Below are 20,940 nucleotides of genomic sequence, written 5' to 3' on the forward strand. Positions count from 1 at the left end.
TTTTATGTCCTATATTAGGGAATGCTCTTACTTTTACCCTGAAATAGAGGAAACCAAGTGGAAATTCTCAAGTCACACAATAAATAATAATGACAGTGATAATAACAATAGCAATAATCATGAAATAAATCTTCAGGGAATAAAATCTGAGAAAGAGTTCTTTTCAGGTAAGATCCTTGCTTTATGAAGCCTGTATTTTAGTGGAAAGACAAATAGTGAAGAAGTAGATAGATTGATATCAAAAGGATTTCAGTTACTGATTATTTTACAAAGAAAATAAACTGTCATGAAAATGAGTGGGATTGGGGATGCAGTAGATGGAGGGTCTGCTTAGATTTGGTTACAAAGAAAGGTCTGTCTGAAAAAAAAAAAAGATATTTAAGTTGAGGCCTGTATGAGAGTGAACCCCTCACAACCTGGGAAGCAAGCTTTCTAGGTAGAATGTTAAGCTCATAGGAGATTCTAAGGTAGCAATGAGCTTGCATGCTAGAGAAACAGGAAAAGGACTGATGGTAATAGATTATAATAAGTGAGAAGAAACAATAGTACAAGCTGAACTGGAAAGATTCATTAGCATTTTTTAGGGCAGAGCTGAAAGTCGGATCTAATTCCAATGTGAGATCTCATGGAAAACAATCAGAATTGCTGAGAAGGTGGCTTAATTGATCTGATTTGTATTTTTAAAATATATCTCAGACCCCTGTATGGAAAATTGACTGGCATGGGGGTCAAAATGGGAGCCAGGAAACTGATGAGGATGCTAGAGCAGCAGTCATTATGAGAGATGGTTTGGTTTAGGTAACAGTGTAGAGGCAGGCATGTTCTAGAGGAAAACTTGACTGGGCTTACTGGAAGATTAGGTAGAAAGGAGTTAGATAAGAATGACAGGTTTTTGGCTTCAGAAATACATTCCCTGATGTAGGCGAAGGATAGGTAGGATAGTTAACAGAGAGTACAGTTAGGGCTCTGAGATTGGTGTGCTCAAGTCTAAATAGCTGAACTGCGAATACACTGTGGCTTATTTTCCATTTTCCTTTTGGTATATGTTTAAGTTATTATTTTCTTGGGATCCCTGGGTGGCGCAGCAGTTTGGCGCCTGCCTTTGGCCCCGGGGCGCGATCCTGGAGACCCGGGATCGATTCCCACCTCGGGCTCCCAGCATGGAGCCTGCTTCTCCCTCTGCCTGTGTCTCTGCCTCTCTGTCTCTCTCTGTGTGACTATCATGAATAAATAAATAAAATCTTTAAAAAAAAAAAGTTATCATTTTCTTGTATATAGAGCTATACAACCATTAAAGTTGTAGGTTACATTAGTGAATTTGGTCTGTTATATCACTGGCATAAAAATGTTAGATTACAGATTAATATATGCATTTGAAATACTTACAGACTCTGCATACTGCACTTCAAATAGCTGTATGGGTTTCCACAAACTCTTCCAGCCTTGTCAGTGTCTTTCTTTCTAAGCCTTGTAAATCCAAATTACATCCTATTTCAAGTCATTAAATACTCAGGACCCTCTCTGTGGTCAGCTAATGCTAAATATTTTGGGAGGGTGCTAGTGAGAAGGTTATCGAAGAGAACAAAGGATGAAATAATAATAATAGCAAATACTTACTGAGAGCTTATGATTGCCAGGAACCATTCTAAGTACTTTATACATGTGCTAACTTATTTAATTTTAATTATTGAAGTAAGAGATAGCTACTGTTATTATCCAGGATTTCTGTATGAATAAATGGAGGCAAGGAGAGATACAGTAACTTGTTCAAGCTTACATAGTTAGTGACAGATATAAGTCCAGGCAATTTACTTCCAGAATCTATCCTTCTAGTCATTACATTCTGTTGACAATCTATAAGACAACTGATTGGTGAATATTTTATTTATATGAAAACAACATGAGATAGAATATGTGGTTCAGATGTCAGTCTGTGTGGTAGTTAGGGAAAAACATGTGTGGATTGAATAAGTCAATATTGATTTAGTTAAAACTCGGTTACAATTTGAAAGAGAGAAACTTTTCTACTTTCTGCATCTCTGTTCAGTGGCCAGAAGATCATCTTCCTCATTATCAACATCACTGCCAATTATTGAGTGTCTACCATGTGCCAGGCCCTGAGTTATAAACAATATAGGTATTAGCAGCAATCTTTACATTACCATCACCTTTCCACAGATGGAGCTAGGTTAAGTGAAATCCATAAGATCCTAGAGGTATAAAATAAGAGAGTCTGTATTCAATCTCAGTTTTTCTGTCAGTGACTAGTTTTAAAATCTTCAATCTTCCTATGGTGACAAATGGAGGGAGAAGATGTATTCAAAAGCGAGGTTGGCAAGGTCAAAGGACTCATTTTCCCATATATTCCAACAGGTAAGCCACACACAAATTATATGGTCTTTGAAAAACAAAGATGAATGGGAAGATCTTGATTCTGAGGCTGAGAGAAGTCACCAGAAGATTTTTGTGGATGAAATCATAAGGTAAGATTTAAAAATCAAGACTTTATTTTGTAGATCAGTTTTAGGTTCACAGCAAAGTTAGGGAAAGGTACAGAGATTTCCCATATAACCCCTGCCAACTTCCACATGCATAGTACCCCTACCAGAGTGGAACATTTGTTACAGTTGATAAGCATAAGATATCATCACCCAAAGCCCATAGTTTACATTATGGTTCACTCTTTATATTGTGAGCATCCTATGAGTCTTCAGAAATGTGTAATGACATGTATCCATCATTATGGTATCATACAAAGTATTTTCACTTCCCTAAAAATCTTCTGTGCTCTAATTATTCATCTCTAACCCCACCCCTACCCCTGGCAGACACTGTATCTTTTGACTGTATCCATATTTTCACTTTTCCAGAATTTCATACAATTGAATCTGGCGGTACCTACCCTTTTTTTTTTTTAATTTTTATTTATTTATGATAGTCACACAGGGACACACAGAGAGAGAGAGAGGCAGAGACTCAGGCAGAGGGAGATGCAGGCTCCATGCACCGGGAGCCCAACGTGGGATTCGATCCCGGGTCTCCAGGATCACGCCCTGGGCCAAAGGCAGGCGTTAAACCGCTGCACCACCCAGGGATCCCGGTACCTACCCTTTTCAAATTGACTGCTTTCACTTAGTAATATGTATTTAAAATTTCTTGATATCTACTCATAGCTTAATATCCAATTTCTTTTTAGACTAAATAATACTTCATTTTCTGGATATATCAGTTTATTTATCCATTCACCTACTGAAGGACATTTTGGTGGCTTCCATATTTTGGCAAGCTGTTATAAATATACATGTCCATGTTTTTGTGTGAATATAAGTTTTCAGCTCTTTTGGGTAGATACAAAGGAGGTATTATATGATAAGGGTGTTTTTAGTTTTGTAAGAAACTGCTAAACTGTCTTCCAAAATGACTGTACCATTTCACACTCCCACCAGCAATGAATGAGAGTTTTCATTGCTTATATCCTAGCATCATTCGGTGTTGTGTCAGCATTCTAGAATTTGACACTTCTAATAGTTACGTGCTTTGGTATTTTAATTTACATTTCCCCAATGTAATATGATATGGAGCATCATTTTATATGTTTGTTTGTTTTCTATATATATTCCTTGGTGGGATGTCTGTTAAGGTCTTTGGTCCATTTAAAAATCAGATTGTTTCTTTTTTTTAAGATATTATTTATTTGTTCATTAGAGAGAGGAAGAGAGCATGTGTGCGAGTGCGAGAGGGGTGAGGAGGAGAGAGAGAAGGAGAGGGAAGGAATCCCAAGCAGACTCTGTGTTGAGCTCAGGTCACAGGGCTCTATCTTATGACCCTGAGATCTTGACCTGAGCTGAAACCAAGAGTTGGATGCTTAACCACCTGAGCCACCGATGCATCCCAAAATCGTATTGTTTCTTATTGTTGAATTTTAAGAGTTCTTTGTATATTTTGAATAACAGTTCTTTATCAGACATGTTTTGCAAATACGTCTCCTAGTCTGTAGCCTGTCTTTTCTCTCTCTTGTTTTTCTAGAGCATGAATTTTTAATTTAATGAACTCCAGCCTATCAACTCTTTCTTTCATGAATCATGACATTGCTGCTGTATCTAAAAGTCATCTCCAGGGGCATCTGGGTGGCTCAGTCAGCTGAGCATCAAATCTTGATTTCAGTTCAGATCATGATCTCATGAATGAGCCCTGAGTCTGGCTCCGTGCTCAGCAGGGTGTCTACTTGAGGATTCCCTCCCTCTCCATCTACCCCTTCCCCTGCTCTCTCTCTAAAATAAATAAATAAATCTTAAAAAAATAAAAATGAAAAGTCATCCCCATTCAAAGTCATCTAGGTTTTTTGCTGTTACTTTCTAGGAGTTTTATATAAAGTTTTGCATCATTTTACATTTATATCTGTAATCTAGTGTGAGTTAATCTTTGTGAGAGTATAAAGCCTATATTAAGATGTTTGGGCTGGTTCTTTTTTTTTTCGTTTTTTTTGTTTGTTTGTTTGTTTTTATTTTTGGCTTGTGGATATTCAGTTCTTTCAGCATCATTTATTTAAATTATTTGATTGATTGATTGATTGATTGCATGAGCCAATGAGAGGAGCAGAGGGAGAGAGAGAATCTGTGCTCAGCACAGAACCCGACATGGGGCTTGATCTCAAGACTCTGAAATCATGACCTGAGCTGAAATCAAGAGTGAGAAGCCCAACCAACTGAGCTACCCAGACACTCCTGTAGCATCACTTATTTAAAAGATTATCTTTGCTTCCTTGTATTGCCACTGCTCCTTTGTCAGAGATCCATTGCCCATACTTACATGGGTCTATTTCTAGGCTCCCCATTTGTTCCATTGATCTATTTGTTCTTTTGTTTTGATTACTGTACCACATTGTTTTGACTACTGTAGCTTGATAGTAGGCTTTGAAGTCAGGTAGCATCACTCCTTCAACTTGTTTTTTTTTTTTTTCACTTTGTTTTACTTCTTCAACAGTGTATTTGCTATTCTAGGTCTTCTTCTTCATATAAACTTTTGAATCACTTTGTTAATATCCACAAATAGTTTACTGGAATTTTGATTTGGATTGCATTGAATCTGTAGACCAGATGGGAAGAACTGACATCTTGATAATATTGAGTCTTCCTATTCATGAACATGAGATATCTTTTTATTTAATTTTTTAATTTCATTCACCATAGTTTTGTAGTTTTCCTCGTATAGGTCTTGTACATATTTTGTTATAGTTAGACCTAAGTATTTCATTTCTCTGGGTGCTAATATAAATAGTGTTGAGTTTTTAATTTAAAATTCCATTTATTCATTTCTGGAATATAGAAAAGTGTTTGGCTTTTGCGTATTAATCTTGTATCCTGCACCTCTGCCATAATCACTTATTGGTTCTAAGACGGGTTTTTTTATTTTTTGTCTGTTTATTTGTATTTTCTACATAGAAAGTCATATCTGTGAAAAGATTTTTTCCTAATCTACATACCTTAATATTTTGTGGAATTAATAATAGTTACCATCTATTGAGTACCTATTATAGCCTAGAAATTTTCAGATACTATCTAATCAACCCTCATGATAACTATAGAATAATCTCAGCCAAGAGTCAGAAATTTTAATAATTTTTTGTTGCTTTAATGGCTGGTAATAGTGAATTCTGGATCAAGAACCTGATTTAATTTTAAACCCATATTTTTTCACTTGCAATTCTTCCCTGCTTATAAATGTTATAGGAACGTAGATCAGTAGTAGATTGTAGATCACTGTGCAAGATTTGAGACTATTGGAGGCATCAAACATAATAGTTAAGGTGAAAAGGTTTTACAGTGTCTGGAGACAACATTAATGACAGAAACTATTTTGTGTGAACCAGAGAATGTGCAATTGTAAACAGACTTAAACTATTTAAAGTTTTAAATCTGAAAGAATACAAAAAGAAATTTCCCTTATCAGCAAGTAAGTATTCACTGTCTTTACTCTATTAGATATTGTAGTTATGAACATGTATAAGGCTCTGTTAACTATGTGTTTTCTCTGTTAACTACACACCTATAAAAACAAAAACCAACTCATAATTTAATCATTAAAATAATGCGTCAAATGGGTGATCAAGTCAATATGCTAGAGGAGGCCAGGGAGGGAGTGTTCCCAGGTGGACAGGAAGTCTTGCAACAGCTGGAACTCCTCTCCACTTTGGTTTTAAGGTAGCGGCTAGATTCCCTAATGGATGTTCTACTCCCATAAAAACATCGCATCATAGAAGTTGGGAGAAAAATGAAAAATCAACTAATCCTGCTCAATTCACAGAAGTGGAAACTGAGACTCAGAGAAGGCAATTTTCATGAAATCCAGCTTTTTGGATGATGAAATTGTCCTCAATTCTAAATGTATCTGGCTTTCAGATTAGTCCTTCTTTTCCTTTTCTACAAGGAGTTTTTAAGTTAGGAAACCACTGAAAGAATGATTCCTCATGATTATATCCTGGCACTTTGATCTGAGTTGAGTTCTATGCCTTAAATGCTTTGTAGAAGAAGGTGGGGTGGAAATAAATTAGCAAGTGAGCAGAAATAGACATGAGTAGTCCTGGATAAAATGACACTCTTTAAATCTAAGGAAATACTATATGATGAATCATAGTTCATGCATTTCACATTATACTTTGACCTTGGAGAATTTGATGGATATTAAACAGAGTGTGATTTAATTCTTTAAAAGGGTGGGTGGGATCTGGAAATGAAAAAAAGAAAAGAATGATCATCTATTGAACATCTTTTATTTGTCAGTTATAGAGCTAGATTTCATTTAATTTTAATCCTTGCACTATTCTATGAGATCAATATCATTATTGACATAGGAACTCCTTATTAGTAAAGTGCAGAAGTTCATATACCTGGTAAGTGGAAGAGACAAGCATGTGTCCTTTCCTCTGCAATGGTTTGCTTTATATGGTCTCCAGATTGGGTGGGATCCTAGGTTTCTGTATCGGCAAAATGGAAATGATAATACCTTTCTCATTTATCTCCCACATTGGAACAAAAATATGAAGGTACTGGCTAAAGATATGGAAGTATTTTGAAAAATATCACTTTAATATTTTCAGTAGAGGTGTGGGATAACAACCTGTTGCAATTTTACATTTGGAAGACAGCACAATAGCCTGGGCTCTGTGGTCACACATTTCTAGGTTTGAAGGCAGTCTATGTCACTGTCTAATTTTGTAATTTGAGATAAGAATCTGAACCTCAGTTTCAAATTTTAAAATGGAGATAATAATCCCTCATAAGTTTTTGAGTCTTTTTGAGGGAAAAATGTGGCGTATACATACAATGGAATATTGGTTCATCCCAAGAAGGAAATCCTGTCACATTCTATAACATAGATGAAACTTGAAGACATTGTGCTAAGTGAAACAGGACAGTCACAGAAGGATAAATGCTGCATGTTTCCACTTATATGAGGAGTCTAAGATGATGAAATTCACAGAAACAGAAAGTAGAATGATGGGTGCCAGGGGGTGGGGTGGGGGGACAGGGAGTTGTTCAGTGGATACAGAGTTTTAGTCTTGCAAGATGGAAAAGTCCTAGAGATCTGCGATACAACATTGTGCTTATAGTTAACAATACTGTAGTCTTAAAGATGTTTTAAGATGGTAAACCTCATATTATATAGTTTCTATCACAATCAAAGAAAGAAAGAAGAAAGAAGGAGGGAGCCTGGAAAAGCTTTGGTTCACAACCAAAAGCAGTTCAAATAAACGATCCAATAGGAAAGCCTGAGAAAGTGCTTCAGGGACCTTCAAAGACAAGGTGCCAGAATTTTTTTAAGGTTTGATATTTCATTTAGTCAGTGCATAGTCATAAAGGGATTGCACATGCTTTGGTAGTTAGGTAATTTTACAATTCTAAATTCCATACTTTGTAGAGAAATGTGTCAGTATATTTGCAATGCTTAGAACACCTGCCTTCATCTCTGGGAGCAATGGATTTTCTTGCCATCCCTTTCACTAGTTCTTCTGACACCACTGTCCTGGCCTCAGCTACTTTTCTGTATCTTATTTCTTTTTCCATTTAGCAGTATGTTGATTCTCTCCATATTACACTACTCAAATTCCAGCAGGGCGATTAGTTAGCTAAAATAATACCCAGTGCCCCTATTGTGCCAAAGTCCTTGTGCAGAGAATACCCAGCCTATGAATTGGCTACCCTTGGACCACATGTCCACCCTGATAGTAGCCATGCCTCCCTGTTCTGAAAGAATAGCCTAGAGCTTCTTTTTCCTCAAAGAAATTGGATGGGGCAATTTTTTGTAGACATTTCTGGCATCATGCAAGACAAAATTACTATTATTGTCATTATTTGAAATTAGGAGTTTTTGGTCTATACTCAATATGGCATAAATGAGTAATCTCTTTTCTAAGAGGACAATGCAACTTGCCTAAGGCCAGATGACTTGTAATTAGTAGCCAAGGTTGTGGTTCATGTCTCTAGATTTCCACTTCCAATGTTTCTCCTATACTAGGTATTATCATTGTGATAATCAGCATTGTTAAAGAAAACTAGCATGTGGCAACTTTTTCTTAGCAGTATAAATCTGTTACTGCATTCGTCATAGTAGATGTTATCACTGCTGAATGTTTGGATAGTGACAGGTACAAGTCAATAGAGATACATAACTATACAGGTACATTTAAAAACCACAAACATGCAGTGTTCTTTTGAAATAACTAATAATTTTCATTTTATGGTGGAGAGGAGAGGGGGAAGGTTAGGGTTGATTGGTGGGGGATAGTGAGGAGGGGGAAGGGACAAAGGGAGAGGGAGAAGCAGGCTCCTCGCTCAGCAGGGAGCCCCAGGATTAAGATAACTACTTAGGGCTGGATCAGAGTCTTGGGATCCTGACAAGAAGCCCAAGGTGGCCACTTAACCAACTGAGCCACCCAGATGCCTTGTCTTTGGTCAAGTTTTTATATTTTTTTACTGATTATATATAAGTGATAACCATTTATACTGATTACATTTTCTAACTTATAAAGATATATAAGATTACTGTTCAATTTGCATGTCACTATTTATGTATACTCAGCAAATATTTAAAGCAGAATAGTTGGGACACTCAGTGGGGAGTCTGCTCCTCCCTCTCCCTCTGCCCCTTCTCCTGCTTGTGCTTTCTCTCTCTCAAAAAATAAATAAAATCTTTTAAAAATAAAAAATAAAAGGAGCAAAATAGTTAATCAAGATGTTTATTTTAATAGAATATTAACCCAGCACACAGAATTCCTGTTAAAATATTTGCTATTTAAAAATATCTGGTAGAAAAAGCCATGAGAAATACAGCAGAATGAGACTCAAGATGTTTCAGCTGATAGTAAATTTTCCTAGTCCAAACTCCCATGGCACTTTATCTTTTGTCAGTTATCCCTGTTTATTTCCAAGTAGAGCTATACTGGGGATTAGCCTTATCTATCCTATTAGATTAGAAGACCCTTGAAGGAAAGGTTTATAGCTGATTCATCTTTAGTAACTTCCACAGACTTTGAAGTTGATGATAAGTAATGATTCGGTGAATCATTCATCAATGAATGAATTAATATTCATCAACGAATTAATAATTTTAGTTTATGTGTTACTAAAGTGAGCAAATGAATGAATTGTCTTACTAGAGATAATGGAAAATGAGAAGTGAACTTTAGAAATGAAGAAAGAGGGTAGCAAGTCTGAGTAACATGATCAGTAGGAAAAGATACAACTGTTCATAATATGAGGAATATTCAACTAATACAAGATTCAACATACTAAGAACAACTGAGATGTGGGAAATGTAGCAGGGAGAAAAGTCTACACTTGGCATCACTGTGATTTTCAAACTGTTTATATCTTTTCTCTCTCTCATTTTGATCAATAAATATGTATATAACTTCTTTACATGTACTCCCTCTACTAGATACTGGATATATACACTGATGACTTAGAAAGTTATCCTCTCTGTGCCCTTACTGTGATGAGCACTGGGTGATGTATGGAAGTGCTATGTTGTACTCTTTTTTTTTTTTTATGTTGTACTCTTGAAACTAATATTACACTGTATCTTAGCTATACTGTAATTTAAATAAAAACTTAAAAAATTAGAAAGTTATCCTCTCTGTAATGAAGTGGAAACTGGGTGTGAGACACACAGTTCCCTCCCTTACTGCTTGAAAACAAAACTCTTTTATTTGTTATGTATGTTATGCTCACATTCATGATCTTATTTGAACAAATTTTATTGTTTAAGCACTGAATTCATTATAGCCAAAACAGAAACAATGTAAACACCAGAGAAAGCACTGAAGACTTCTAGGAAAGTTCTAAAGGAGAAAGGAGAGAGGAAGTTAGGGAAGTGGCTTTTGGGGTACCAATTTGAGATAGGCCATGGCTGTAACAGTGAAGAGAATCAGAAAATGAACAAACTTTTAGAATGTGACCAACTTTGAATAATTAGGTGAAATTTCAGCAAAAGTAAGAAGCCAAAGAAGGTCCTTGGAAGGTAGATCTCAGAGGAGTTTGGCTGCAAAGATGCTAATGACAAAATAATGATTGGAAAACATGGAGGAAAGGGATAGAAAGAAGGCCAAAGTAAAATATCCAGTATTCTATATCTTCTGTTGAAAGTGTATCTCTGGCCAAGACAGGTTACTGATGGATTCAGGATTGTGCGCATTCTACACCCAAGTGAAGATACGAATTTTAGGATCAGAGGTAAAAACAAAACAAAACAAAACAAACAACAACAACAACAAAAAACTGGCTAAGCTAGTAAATCATTAAAAAATAAACATTATTTGGCTTTTCTGTTGGTATCCTTATACCCTCTGTGTGTCATAGCATAATCTCTTGTTCCAGAAGCAACTGCCTAATCGCCAGGACAATTAATGAAACTTTGAGATTAATTCTGGTTAAGAAGCATAGAGCAGGGTTTCTGAACATCTCTATTGGCATTTTGGATTGGGTTGTTCTTTCTTGGGCGCGGGAGGTGCTGTCCTGTGCATTGCAGTATGTTTAACAACATCCCTGGCCACTATTCACTAGTGCCATAGAACACCCCTAATTGTAACAAGTAAAAATGTCTCCAGACATTGCAAAATGTCCCCAGGTTGCAAGGGCGGTGGGGCGGGGGGGTTGGGGGAGGTTAGGGAGACAAAATGGCCTCCAGTTAAGATAGAGTAAAGCTAATAAAAATATAACCTAGAATTCAAACCCATTACACAGAATTCTGTATATGAGATGAGTCTTGGTTTATTCTCAAAATACAGGGTGATGAAAGAAGAGTCAATTCCAAAATCAAGCATGAGCAGGTGATTGAAAACGTGATGTGGAAGAAAGCACATGGGGCTGGAAGTCAGGAGATGTAGAATGAGTTCTGGCTTTGCCACTCACTAGATGTCTGTCCTTGAATCTATGGCTTCCCCTCATCGGCCTTACACTGATAAAATGAAGATATCTGAATATACTAGAATATGCCAAAACCCATCAGTTCTTTGGATACTGAATTCTCTCAGACTGTACACTCGCTCAAGAGGGCTGAGTGTGTTTTCTTGTCAGGGACTAACCCGACAGGTTTCCCCTCTTTCTTTCCTTCTTTTTTTTTTTTTTTTCTAACAGAGCTCATTGCTATATCTACCCTCACTGTTTAATTCTATGATAAATGGAAGGAAAATTGTGGTCTGGCAAAGGTATATCTTTTGCCTTGCAATATTCGTTTTTTTTTTCTTTCTAGAGAGGATGCCTAGGGCTAAGCAGTTTTAGTTATGTAAGCACTTACTGCTGAGCTCAGAAATGTAATCCATGTGGGCAAGGAATCAAGGGTGAACTTCCACAGAAATTACAAAGCCCAGTTGTCTCCCGTTTGCCTCACTTACCAGAAAACAAACGTTGGAGTATATTCTGCATTTCCGCCATAAGTAGGCTGCCATTTTCCATTGCATCACAACTTTAAGATGAGAGATTACTGTGACTCCCAAGAGTTGTTTTCAGAGCACACCAGTTAATTAGGTGACAGACAGCTGGGTGGAGTGATACTTTATTATTCTAGATGTCTCCACACCCACAATGGATTTGGCCTGGTGCCACTGCTAGCCACCCTCAGAGCAGTGGCATCTTACAATACAACCACACCTAGATGACAACAAATTGTATTTTTTAAGAGCTAACTTTAGTTAGAATTGCATATATTAATAAATTTAAGGGCAAAAAAAAAGTGTTAGCTCTTCCTTCCTTATTTCTCACTCCCCTTCTTTATTTTTTTATTTTTATTTTTTAAAAGATTTTATTTATTTATTCATGAGAGATACAGGGAGAGAGGCAGAGACATAGGCAGAGGGAGAAGCAGACCCCCTACAGGGAGCCCGATGTGGGGACTTGATCCTGGGACTCCTGGATCACTCCCTGACCCAAAGGCAGACGCTCAACTGTTGAGCCACCCAGGCATCCCTCACTCCCCTTTTTAAAAGATTTTGAGATGTAATGAGTTAGCCTTATAAGTGAATATGATCAAGATACGCATTGAGGCCAGTATGGATCAAGAACAACAATGAGCTTTTGCTTAGCACCTTATAGTTCATGAAGTACTTCCAGTCTTACTTAATTTTAACTTCATGACAAAACTAATTTGTAGATGGCAATACTATTTGTATGTTTTAAATGAGAAAATGGACTTAAAGATGTAAATAAACATGTTTAAAATCACATGGATAAGTTAGGAGACCCAGTTTTTTTTACTCTAAATCTCATGCTTTTTTTTTCATAGCTGTTCCCTAAGTGACTTAATAACAGAATGTTTTGATCAAAAGGGTCATCAAAAAAAAAAAAAAAAAAGGGTCATCAGTTAATTCACTATCTACAGAATGCTGCTTGTTCCAGGTATTGCTGCCTTTGAAGACAATGTTTTAAAAATTTTTTTTATGTAATACGTTTTATTTTTCAGAGATACTTTAGATTCAGAGCAAAACTGAGTGGAAGGTACAGAGATTTCCCATATACCTCCTGCCCCCACACATGCAGGGCCTCCCTCATTATCAACACCCCCACCAGAGTGATGCATTCATTACAATTGATAAATCTATCTTGACACATCATTATCACCCAGAGTCCATCGTTTATTTTAGGGTTTACTTTTTTAAAAAAATATTTATTTATTCATTTATTTATTTGCAAGAGATTAAGAGAGCATGGGCAAGGGGAGGGGCAGGAGGAGATGGAGAGGGAGAGAGAATCCCAAACCGACTCCCCACTGAGCACGGAGCCTGATGCAGGGCTCAATCCCACCACCCTAGATGATGACCTGAGCCAAAATCAAGAGTCGGATGCTTACCCTACTGAGCCACCCCGGTGCCCGACTTTAGGGTTAAATTTAATTGGTCTGCCTTCTTTTTATCCCCATTGTCCATTTTCCAGTGTGCCTCACACCTCATCAGTAATTTAGGGATTTAATCCATGTTCACAGTGTCACTTCAGCTAAAAGTGAGGACAGTAATTAAAATTCAGCCTCCCAAGTTCTACATTAAATACTATTTAACTATATTCACGAACTTGCTAATGAGTTAGAGGTCTAAGAGGGACTCATAACAATAGGAAAAGGCAAGGAGCCTCGGTGTCCAACGAAAGATGAATGGATAAAGAAGATGTGGTTTATGTATACAATGGAATATTACTCAGCTATTAGAAATGACAAATACCCACCATTTGCTTCAAAGTGGATGGAACTGGAGGGTATTATGCTGAGTGAAGTAAGTCAGTCGGAGAAGGACAAACATTATATGTTCTCATTCATTTTGGGAATATAAATAATAGTGAAAGGGAAAATAAGGGAAGGGAGAAGAAATGGGTGGGAAATATCAGAAAGGGAGACAGAACGTAAAGACTGCTAACTCTGGGAAACGAACTAGGGGTGGTAGAAGGGGAGGAGGGCGGGGGGTGGGAGTGAATGGGTGACGGGCACTGGGTGTTATTCTGTATGTTAGTAAATTGAACACCAATAAAAAAAAAAAAAAAAAAAAAAAAGAAAAGGCAGTTCCCCCACTCCAATTCCTAGATGGGTAATAAGACATTTCCTCTCTTTTAAAGGGGGAAAATATTTGAAAATTCAAGAGCTTAGAATAAGCTGTTTGGTTTTCTGACCTATTTGAAAAGGTGTCACTTTTTCATGTGTCAGATAACCTGTCAGTCATCCAACCACATGTGGCTATTGTTCATTGAGGATGACCCAATTCTTCACACAGGCCTCACCACCTGGAATACAATAAGCTGCCCAAAGGAAGGGGTGCTAATGAAGAAATGAGTCTTCCACCCTGGAAACTATTCATTTGTGCCTCTAAAATTAGGCACTGTTTTTTTGGCACTTCCCATAAAATATTCAATATTTTTATCCAATCCAGAATTGGATTTCCCCACTGTGATCCATAATTCAGTATTGTCAAGAGGCTAACAAGAAGACATTTCTAATAACATCTAACATTGTGCACTCTCCATATCCCATCATCTAAAGACTTTACATAAATTACATCATGTAATCCTCATGGCAATCACAATTAGAATTCTCAGTTTAGCAGTGAAGTAATTGATGCAGAGAATTTAGGCAAATTATCCCTGGTCACACATCAAAAAAGCCAGTTTCTGAACCCAAGTAGTATCACTACAAAGCTAAACACAACTTCAAAGTTTTATGTCCTGGCTCTCAAGTAGTCTTCACTATATGATTTGGACTGTAGCCAATATAATAGTAGCTGTAGCTTTTTCATGTAATCATCTCAATCTGCTCAACAATACTGTCAAGTGAATGATACTCTTATCATGGTTTGCCTGAGGTCAAAATGCCAGCAAGTCTCACATTTCCAAAAAAATCACTGGTCTTCTATGGGGCAATTTGAAGAACTGATTTTCTCTACCCAGACATTGTCTGGCTCCACCTGTAAGAAATGGTTCAGGAAAGTCCTGAAATATTGTATTTCATTTTGGCTGGAATCTTTTGTACTCTCAGTATTTTCTACTTTTCTTTTCTTTTTTTAATTGTTTTTTTTATTTTTAAGTAATCTCTATGCTCAACATAGGGCTTGAACTCATAACCCCAAGGTCAAGAATCACATGCTCTACTGACAGAGCCAGTCTGGCACCGCTGTCCTTTTCTATCCTTGAGTAACAAACAGCATTGAGAGTACAAAAGAAAAGCATGTATTCAGAGGGAAATAAAGAAAATTGAAGGACATCAAATGCATTGGAAGAGAAAAATACATATCACTTAAAAACAAAATAAGCTTTAAGCTTCTGGTTACAATGGAGTAACAAGGAAAGGATATGCCCTCCCCCCGAAATAATGAAAAAGAAAATGGAAAAATAACATGGTTTTCTGACATTAGACATCAAGTAGTACAGATCAGTGATCCTAGCAGAGAGAACAAATGAGAAGTAAGCTACACCTAGAGAAAAATACAGGCAGAGGTTACCAGTTTCCCTGAAATACAAATACATGGCTGAGAGTTGGGGAGACCAAAGGAGCTAAAGAAGCATAAGTGGAATTTTTATTGGAGAGAAAAGACTACCCCTATTTTATACTGTAGGCTAAAGCTAGTTATTGCATTTTCCAGGATTGTTTATGTGGTTGGCAAATAAATGTTCACTATTTACAAGGAGTTGTAGCTCCTTGCTCAAAAATATTAAAATTACTTCTAAGGAAAAATATTTTATTAACTAAATCAATTTTTAGGAAGGATTTGAATGTATTAATATCATGTAGGAGTTAGCACTCAAAATAAACAAAAAAGCCCACTAAATTAAAAAGCTTTCCCATATTCAATCTTAATTTCAACTCCTGCCTCTGGGCTAGTTAACTAACTAGTGATAGAGTAAAAACTAAAAATGTCAGATAGAAGAAATTACCAGAGCCAAACTTTGATTCTCATAATTATTTAAGGAATGATTCATTCTGACTACCTGAATTTTTCAGATAGGTGAGTTTATACACCTTTTTAATCCCAGTTCATTTTTTAAAATTGAGCCTGATTAGGAGTCCCCCTCCAAGGGTAAAACCTGTGTTATATCTTAGCTTTACTCGATGGGTATCTTTTTAAAAACCACTTTCACACCGGGTCACCTGGGGGGCTCAGTTAAGCATCTGACTCTTGGTTTGGGCTCAGGTCATGATCTTGCGGTGGTGAGATCAAGCCCTGCATCAGGCTCCAAGCTCAGCACAGAATCTTCTTCAGATTCTCTCTCCCTTTACCTTTACCTTCCCCTCTGCCTTAGCCCCCACTCAATGTTCTCTCTCTCTCTAAAGTAAATAAATAAAATCTTTAAAAAATAAAAGCACTTTCACAGATTTGATTGAACAATGATTTCTATGATTATTTTCTACCTCTTCCACTGGATTATAATCTCTTAAAGATCAGACATCATGTCTTTTTTTTTCACAAATATTGAATGAGGCTCTCAAATAGTGCTAGGCACATATAGGCATTTAGTCAACATTTGTTGTACTCACGTAGGGAGTATTATGAAGTCTACTGGAAGACCATTAAACACCTCATTTTTTACTTATATTTTTAACTTTTAAATCACATTTTAGGAATTTGGTCCCTTACCTGAGAACTCTCTGATTTCATGCTTACTATTCATTCCTTTATTGCCTTTTCCTGTCTAATGAACCAAGATTGGGTCATGACACAATCAATGTGTTACTTGATTGAATGAAATTTTAAGTCTTAAGACCTAGATATGACTCTCAGCTTAACCACCTACAAGCCAGGTGGCTTGGCATAAGTCACTGTGCACACATCTCACTGGTATTTCTCTGTGTGTCCAAATTTCTTCTTCTTATAAGGACACAGTTTGGGTCAGGGCCTTATTTTATTTTATGGTCTTATTTTAATGTAATCATGTCTTTAAAGGACCTATTTCCAAATACAGTCACATTTTGAGGTACTAGAGTTAAGGCTTCAAAACATGAATTCTGGAGGGACACAGCTGAGACCACAACAGTTCAGTGTCTGAGCTAAGTTAATTACAGGTGTAGGTAATGGGGTCTCTATAGTGTGTGGTATTTAAGGGCATGGGCTTTGAAGTTTGACTGCCTTTATTTGCAACGACTGTTATCAGTTGCAAAGACTACTGCTTACAGGCTGTATGACTTTGGGGAAGTTACAGAATTTCACCAAACTTCAAGCTCTTTACCTTAAAAAAGGAATGAAATAATTAAGCTTTAGGTTTATTGTTATACCTGTCAGTTAAGTGTACAATAAATGCTTAGCAAGTTTTGTATTTCTTTGCAAATAATTTTATAAAGATATATGAATAAAAACCACATAAATTATCTTTTCCAAATTTTGCTTATAAATATAACAATTTAATTATTGCTTACTGTATGCACAGACACATATAAATTTTTCAGAAATAAAATATGCAGTATTCTTTCACCAAAATTCCTTCTAGTAGCTACTTCAAGGTTAATTCACTGTGGTTTTTTTCAAAGGACTGTAGCTCCATGAACTCTGTCTTTCTATAGTCAGAATGAATCGTAGGAGACTTTGGAATGTACTGAATTTCCAGGTGATGAGCAGCTTGGAGTCATGTAACAGAGGTTCCAATAGCATCAACTGTAGGGATATTGTATTTAAGAACCAAATATAAACCAAAACGTAAAAATCCGGTTAAAAAATAGATATTGAAACTTTCTTGTTTTCTTAATACTAATCTAATAAAAGCAACAATTATATCTATAAATAGCAGGGTCTATGATCAAACAGTGCCAATCCCATCTTGTTCTTAGATAAAAAGAGATGCTTATCTCTATAGTTTCTTGGCTTTTGTAGACAAACAGAAATGAATTCTCACAGAGGGAGTGAAGTTAGCTGTTAACAGAACAGTGCAAGATAAGAGGATGGGTAAAGGCTGATTTTCTAATTAGTGTCTTTCAAAAAAGAGACTATAGACCTGCTAAATTAATGGGGGAAAATATGAGACTTATAGGAAAAGAAATCAAGAATTAAGAAAATAAGAAATAGGGATGCCTAGGTGGCCAGTGGTTGAGCATCTGCCTTCAGCTCAGGTCGTCATCCTGGGGTCCTGGGATTGAGTCCCACATCGGACTCCCCGCAGGGAGCCTGCTTCTCCCTCTGCCTATGTCTCTGCCTCTCTCTATGTCTTTCGTGAATAAATAAATAAAATCTTTAAAAAAAAAAAAGAAAAGAAAAGAAGAAATAAATTATTTCATCTTCTCATATGTGTTAGGACATATACTTTTCTTTCATTTTTTTTTTAAGATTTTATTTATTTTATTAGAGACACACAGAGAGAGAAAGAGAGAGAGAGAGAGAGAGAGAGAGAGCCAGAGACACAGGCAGAAGGAGAAGTGGGCTCCATGCAGGGAGGCCGATGTGGGACTTGATTCCGGGTCTCCAGGATCACGACCTGGGCCGATTGCGGCGCTAAACCGCTGAGCCACCGGGGCTGCCCAACATATACTTTTCAATCATGATCACAACACACTTGTTTTTGCCCTAGTCATTATGGGTGTGTGTGTGTGTGTGAATTTGTATAAGTGTGTGAGAGCAGGAATTCGAAGAATGAACTACTTTAACAATAGCATGCTCTCCCTAGTTTATAGCACCATTTGTCTGGATTCTCTCTGAATTCCCTGGGTTAGCCACATTGGGTGTACAAGGTGAGAAAGTGGCAAGGCCAAGATTACTTTCCATGCTAGTTCCTGCTCTGGGGCTCATTCATGTACCATTTGGGGCATGTAAGAAAAGGAAAACACCTACTACCTCACATCATTGCATAAACAAATCAAGAGAGCTAATAATGGCAGTTTGTTTTGAAAGATGCACAATGTGATTTTATCTATAATATAGTTATTTATTAAACTATTGTGATCATCAAGGATACCTACATAGAAAAAGAGATTTGAACAGCAGTCTGATAACTTCGGATATGGGAAATAACCTTTGCCTTCAGTAGCACTACTGGTTACCTTATCTTGTTTACTTTTATAATTTTCTCATCGCTTCCCTCTGTGTCAATATCCTTGATATGAATTTAGATTCTGGGCCACTTGATACATGTTCTGAATTGTAAAGTTTGTATTTCTTAAAATCTAGTTCCACTCCTTTGTGATGAGACGAAAAAAGGCTCTATATGTTTGATGAATAATTAAAAAGAAGTGAAGAAAAAAAGCAGGCATTTGGAATTTAAGGAAAAGTATGCCTGCCTGGCTGTTGGGTCTGCGCTGCAGGGGGGTGGGGAGGAGGGACGCGGTTGGAGGGGGAGGCGCACAGACTTCCTGAGCCCTAGAACTTGGTGCCTGCCTGGACCTACAGCTCTGGCTTCAGTCCCCAGCTAGCAAGGCTAGAGGGGAAGGTGAAAACCAGTCCACAATTCCTGCAAGACAGGAAAAGAAGGGGAAATCTCAACATAGAAAAAATTCTACAATGAAAAGGAAGACAATCCAAAAAGAAAAGTGAGGCTAAGCCAAAATATGAAGTAGAGCCTGAGGATGAAGGAAAATTGGGTGAGGAAGGAAAGTTGAAAGGGGAGGGAAAATCAGGGCATGAGGGAGGGCTCCAGTACGAAGGAAGGTAGATGATGAGGGACATCCAGAAGATGAGGTAAAGCAAGAAAAGCAGGGCAAGTCTGAAAATGAAGGGAAACTATGAGAACAAGCCAGGATCCTGGGTGAAGTCTGAAAGCCACGAGTGGGCTGCAGAAAACCACCTGGTGGGGGATTATATGCCTAGGGAAGCAAAAAGAAAATGGACCGGGGTACCTCCTGGATTCCCCCAAGGACTAGCAGGACGACTTACAGGAAAGGCACTTCGGATACAAAAATACTGATTCAAAGGGACACATGCATCCTGATGTTTATAGTGGCATTATGAACAATAGCCAAATTATAGAAAGAGTCCAAATGGCTGTCAAGTGATGAATGTATAAAAGAGGTGTGGTATATATACACAATGGAATATTACTCAGCCATCAAAAAGGATGAAGTCTTGCCATTTGCAAGGATGTGGATGGGGCTAGAGAGTATTATGCTAAGTGAAATAAGTCAGTCACAGAAAGACAAATACCATATGATTTCACTCACATGTGGAATTTAAGAATAAAATAGATGAACATAGGGATAGGGGAGGGGGAACAAAGAGAAAGTGGGAAACAAACCATAAGAGACTCTTAACTATAGAGAACAAACTGAGGGTTACTAGAAGGGAGGTAAGTGGGGAATGGGCTAAATGGGCAATGGGTATTAAGAAGGGTACTTGTTTGGTTTTCTTTCTTTTTTTTTTCCTAAGGGCACTTGTTTGGAATGAGCACTGGGTATTATATGTAAATGATGAGTCAATCCTACTCCTGAAGTCAATATTAATTAATTATAATTTATTTTTTTAAATATTTTATTTATTCATTTGAGAGAGGGAGAGAGGGGGAGGGAGAGCACAAAGGGAGAGTGAGAGGGAGAAGCAGAGTCCCAGCTGATCAGGGAACCAGACTTGGGGCTCAATCCCAGGACCCTGAGATCATGACCTGAGCTGAAGGCAGATACACTTAACTTATTAAACCATCCAGGTGCCCCAACTAATTAGAATTTAAATAAAGACTTCAAACAAAAAAAAAAAAAAGGAAAGGCACTTGGACAGTGAGGAGATGATGAGAGAATGTGGAGATATGTCAAGGGCTCAGGAAGAGCTAAGGAGAAAACAGAAAATGGGTAGTTTGCATTGGATACAGTGAGATGTACAGGATCCATTCTCCTCAAGGGACAACAGGGGTCAGGGAAGTCAGGAATTGTGGTAGGGGCCGAAAGGGCTTACACAATATCCCATTATCTTATTGCCTTTGTCATGCAACTCTGATTTCTTTGATGAGAATATTGCTGGCCTTGCTTTCCCTGACAGGCATTTATTTTCCAGGCGCTGTGCTTTAA

At 37.3% G+C, this 20,940-nt stretch overlaps 1 pseudogene; it reads left to right on the forward strand.

The window, feature by feature from the left end:
• The window catches only part of LOC140634474 (uncharacterized), a 33,141-nt pseudogene extending 12,201 nt beyond the window's left edge, over window positions 1-20,940 (forward strand).

This window comes from Canis lupus, chromosome 5, assembly GCF_048164855.1.
Source record: "Canis lupus baileyi chromosome 5, mCanLup2.hap1, whole genome shotgun sequence".
Lineage (NCBI taxonomy): Eukaryota > Metazoa > Chordata > Mammalia > Carnivora > Canidae > Canis > Canis lupus.